Raw genomic sequence first — 6000 nt, forward strand, 5'->3', positions numbered from 1 at the left:
TCACAAATGTTTAAACCTTAAAATATTTAATGAAAAAAACATTGTAATGGAAAAGTTATGGATGTCAGATAATCCCTTCATACGTTAGATTTTTCACCCTCACATATCCTTCCTGTTATCTTATAGTCCCCCCCCCCCCCCCCCCCCCCCTCCCTCAGTGTGATCTTTTGCACACTGCTCTTTCACACCTGTACACCTCAGCAAGAGGGAGTTAATTCAGATTAATGTGGTGGCAGACAAGGGCATCGCTGACTAAGCTTGCATCTGTGATCATGAACGCTGCATATAAAATCAGCAGGTGTGACAATACCTGCCTTGTTACATCTTCTTCCATATACAAAGCCAACTCTGAAAATCTTGGATTTGACACTTTATTCATCATGCCTTCTAACGCCCATCACATTATTCACACAGGGCACGATTAATTTACTACAGTCTTGAACGCATTTATGCCCCAACCTGCAATAACTCTATTTAATAAAAATATGAAAATGGTTCATAATAAATTGAGACTTTGCTTAGCTTAGTTTTACTTAGTTATCCTGCTAAAATCAGCCATCAGAAGATGGGTACATGGTGGTCAGCAACAATATTCAGGTAGTCTATGGTGTTTAAACAATGCTCACGTGGGACAAAGGGAACTGAAGTGTGCCAAGAAAATATTATCCACACCATTACACCACCACCAGTCTGAACTGGTGATACAAAGAAGTATAGAATGTATGTTTTCATGTTATTTGCACCAAATTCCGACCCTACGATTATAGCAGATATTTCAGAAATTGAGTCATCACTCCAAGCTTGTCCCATTGTCCCATCAAGTTACAGTTACCCTCACATCAGCTTGAAGCAATCTTGCCATTCTCCCCCAACCTCTGGCACCAACAAGGCACTTTCACTCAGAGTACTACCCTCACTGGAGATTTTCTCTTTTTTGGCCCATTCTCTGTAGATGAATGTGTGGGGAAAATCCCAGTAGATCAGCAGTTACTGAAATACTCAAATCAGCCTGTCATGCAACTACCATGTCATGTTCAAAGTCACTTAAATCCCTGTTCTTCTCCATTCTGATGCTCTGTTTGGTGTCTTTACTGAGATGGTGTGTAATAATAATAAAAAGCTGGAAAAGCCATATTATATTTAATGAGATGCAGATGGCAGTTATTAGGCTGTATCTCTGTCAGCCACTTCTCCTTTTTGGACAAAAAGTGGACCTAGTCGCAGACACTGGCGTCAGGCTTGATACACTAACACAACAGATATTTAAATGAAGTTACTGGTAACAGAAATCCCATGTGAAACTGTCAGGATAGGATCAAGAAGCACTGATACAAAAAAAACTAAAGGGCTACAAAGAACACTGGGGAAATGCATATATAATACAACAAAGACAGAAAGGCGAGATATGCAAATTAAAGAAAATGAAGCATTGGTGATGTTGGGGGGCAAAGGCAGGAAGTGAAAACCACAATTAGATACACAGGGACGCCAACATCCATTGAAAAATAGGAAAAAAACAAAAATAAACTCATAAATATCATAAATAACTCATAAATAAATGATTGAAACAAACAAGAAACACAAAGGAGCACAAGAAAACCAACGAGGACAATGGTGCTCACAGGGAGCTGCAGGTGGTGGGGCTGAAGTTGTGTAAGCTATTGAACGCTGCTTGTTCAGAATGGGATGTGCCAAACATACATAACAACTGCACATGGCAGAATTAGATGTTCTTTTTTTCCAGAGAAATATCACAAAGGGTACCTTCACAATATTACTCATAGATAATAGACCGCGTAGGTGTGTCCTCGACTTAACTGTGACTCTCTTGTCAGCCTTTTCTTCCTTCTGCAGGATTCAAGATTATTATGGGATTGGTGGAGCATTCTGTCACGAAAAAGGGGAACTTCTCCTCGGGGAGAGAAGACCTATTTGGCGGGGAGGTTTTCAAGCACTTAGATGCACGACTTTAGTCTCTATTACAGCTTCCTATGTTTGTTTTCTAAGGTGTATTCTAACCTTTATCAGATTCACTACTCGCCCAATACTAACCCTTACCCAAAATATTAAAACATTCGTTCGCTTTACAATGTAATGACTCACATTGTGGTGCTACCTTTTAGTCTCAATAAAACTTTAGGTCCCCACAACATTGAGTCTTACCTGTGTCTCACATACGGAGCAGCAGCAGGACAAATAACACAGGGGTGAAGAGCTTTTTAGATAACAATCTGTGTGGTGAAATTAGGAGCTCTATTACATATATATATATATATATATATATATATATATATATATATATATATATATATATATATATATATATATATATATGTGTGTGTGTGTGTGTGTGTGTGTGTGTGTGTGTGTGTGTGTGTGTGATATCTGATATCTTTCTCCGTTGCTTTGGATTTTACTGTTGGCATTTGATTGATTGATTAATTAAGCGGGTGTCTTTGGAGAAGTGACGGTTTTAATAATTGTCTCTAGATTCTATTGCTCCCCCTCCCCCTCTGTGCCCACTTTCTTTCTATATCTATATGTGGTTAAGTACATGTGCACAAACACGTGTGCACATGGGGGAATCTGCCCCTTCCTTGTTCCTTGTGCACTTCCCTCTCTCTTCACAGGAGAGTGACACACAGCAGTCAGACAAAGATGGACCGATCAATAAACGTCTGAGAGCTGAAGAAGGTAATCCATACAAGTGAACTGAGCTCTCGCATTTAACTCCCACTGTGTCCTTCCCTGCAAACACGACTTCTGAGCAACAACATCACCAAACCACAAAAGATCCCCTGATTCCTACTTCTAACAAACGGGATGCTTTTGTAGATACTAATACAGAAATTCAGCTGAAACCAAAAAGCTCTTCACGGTTATGTTTGAATGTGTGTGAGTGTGTGCGTCTGCTGAAGCACTGGGGTTTGCACCTTGTATAATAAGCTGTTGCCCAAGGATATGATTATGTGGCGTTGCTTTGATAAGAAAAAAAACCCCACAAGAGCCCTCCCTCGCTTCCTATCACATTGACTTTGTGGTTACCCATTTTCCCTTTTGGAGACTTCAACTCGCTGCAGCCCAACAGCTCATTATCAGTTGGATAACATTCATCTCAGTGGCAAATACTATACTTGGAAGGCAGCTTTTTGTGTGCATGTGAATTCATTTGCGCCATCTGAAGCCTTTCGAACCTGCGATTAGGCCTTTATTCTTAACGGTTTTTGTGAGAGAGAAAAAAGATAATCCTTTATGCTGAAATATTCACTTTGGCTTTTTATCTGGTGCTTTCAGCACCTCTCGTTTAAAAACGTGCTTTACATTCTCAACTTGTGCTGCTGCAAAGACATTTTTATTGCTGCTCTCTTCAAACACTCGCTGCGCTGCACGCCAGTCGATGAGTAGTGGGGGTGTTAGATCACATGCTCCCTGCCATGTAGGACAACACAGATATTGCTTACTTTGTCACTCACGCATGCAAACACGGAAAATTCTAAAAAGGGGAAATGACTCTGATATATTTGTAGTTCGCGTCCAGGTGCTTCTGCTATCTTGTCATGCTCGCCAGAAAGCAGGTGCCACCTGTGTGGAAATGAAACTGTCAGAAAATAGATATCGGCCAGCTAGATGTTAATACAAGGTGTCCTGTTTACCTGCAACACTCTGTATGTGACGCTAATCAAGAATTAACTTGTCTGCCTTCGCCACAGAGGCACCTCCTATCTTGCCAAATTACATCAGCTTGCTGCTCATAATAGAAATAAAGTCTGATGCATACTTTCTTTTCTTTATTATTTTTCGCCTGATGAAAAGATGATCATTAGCAGCAGTTTCAGGAAATTAGATGTATTTTTCCATCACAGCTTGCTATGAAAGCAAAGTGGAAACCATGTTATTGACATGAACGCTGACCAAAAACAGTTCACAAATAGACAGTTATTAGCAGGTTGATGTTTTAAAGTATTGCTTGCAATATTTTCTGTTTCTAGCTCCCACATCTACTTAAACATCACTGAAACAATGAGGCAAGATGCTAAAGGCCAAAGCCTTTCAAGACAAATGCTGATGTTGACACAAAAATATCCCTGTCTGTGTTTTTCTCCACAAAGCTTATTGTTCTTTTATGTTCTTGAAATCAAATGCAGTCCTGTGGGTCCTGTGGGGCTCCCTGCACACATCATCTCACATTAATTTTTCTTGTGTAACTGAATGCCAGATGGTATATTGCAGAGAGTCTGTTGACTTCTACAGTAAAAATGATCAATCAAAAAATAAATCTGCTGCTAAACCTTCATAAATAATTCAGCTTTTCACCCATTTAGTCCTGTGGGCATGTTTGGTGTAAAATTTTGTGCATATATGAGGCTCTGCTTTGGCAGCGAAACTGTTAAAAAAACAAAAACAAACAATGATTCTGAATTTGGCAAGAAATCTGAACTCTTGCTTAAAAAAGTGATGCTGAAGTTTTACAACAGGTTCTTTCTCCCTCGTTTTAAGTTATGTAACAGTGAACAGAGAACACGTTTGACTTCTAGTATATGATTCCCTCATATGCGTTCCTAATTGATGCGCGATTTAGAGGAGACGGGAAGGGGACCTTGACTCACTGACCTGTATTTGCATCTTCAGTGCCTGTGTGCCAGCATCACGTTAAAAGGATCACAATAACTGCAGCTTGTGTTGCTGGGCAACTAACCATCGTCCAAATTGCAGACATACATACCAGGAATAGCAAATTGTGGTGGAAGAACTCTCCACAAAGCATCTGTTGTACACTTTTCAGAAGGTATTTCCTCACTTTAACACATGGAAGTCGAAGAAGAATGGCATGGCGCTGACATTTTTAAAAAAAAAAATCAAGCTTTCAGTTGAACTGCCGTAACACGAAAGGTTTCATATTGAAAAGGGTGCTTAGGAAGGGCAACATTTTTATTCAGTAAATGGAAATTAACTTGTTAGTAATGACCATCTGTTCAGAGCATCAACGTGCTCCAGAAATAATATGTCTTTCATGTTTGTACTAAAGTATCTTCCTATTCCAGCAACTTTCTCTAACTTCTGCAGTTCAGAGAACGATATAAAAATAACTGCACAAGCACCGTTTGCCACAGTAGACAGCTTGCTTACACAATCCCTTCACGCTACTGAGGGTTATTCATTCTTTTCAAGTGTGCATAGAGCTGTCAAGGAGCCGCTAACCAGATCCAGCAGCAGGTTTTTCACAGCCAGATGAACCTGGTACCTCAAATGCCGTTTGCTGAGGTGCTGGAGAAGAACTTTTCCACCCGTGAGACCCGAATGCTGGAACTAATGACGCCGGCTCTCCAGTTGCCAAGAAGATATTTTCCAGTGAAGAGTTTTGAACTATAATTTCAAGCACTTCTTTTCAGAGACACTGATAGCTTCACAAGTTGCATTAGCTGAACCAGGGCACAATGTTGAGGCTGAACAACAATGAAGTGCAATACTGCAAAGGAGCAACAAGGCTCCTGGCTCTCTGGTTTATTAGGTTATTATTTTAATTTTCAATCACTTGCTGTCGGCTATCCAGAGTCCACAATAGGCGACAGCAAAATTGATCATAAAAGCCACTTAAATGGCAATCATTTGCAATATTTTTGTGCATAATATCCCATTAATGCTGTATTGGATATGCAATAAGATTGGATATTATGCTGTTAAAATTAGGTAGGTTTTTAAATTAGGCAAGGCAAGGCAAGGCAAGTTTATTTGTATAGCACAATTCAACAACAAGGTGATTCAAAGTGCTTTAGAAACATTAGAAACAACAAATAAAAAGCATGATTTAAAATTGATTAAAACAAGCAAATAAACTAACTTTTTTTTTTTTTTTTTAAATTGTTGTCTAAAGGCAAAGAAAGATGCCCAACGGATTTACTTTACCAAACTGACCATCCCAGCCTTGCCGTAATGGTCCATTTGATTCACCTTTTATTGTTTATTTTATTTTCACTTACTGAATACGGGACAGACTTGACT

Source organism: Maylandia zebra, linkage group LG15 (genome assembly GCF_041146795.1).
Source record: "Maylandia zebra isolate NMK-2024a linkage group LG15, Mzebra_GT3a, whole genome shotgun sequence".
Lineage (NCBI taxonomy): Eukaryota > Metazoa > Chordata > Actinopteri > Cichliformes > Cichlidae > Maylandia > Maylandia zebra.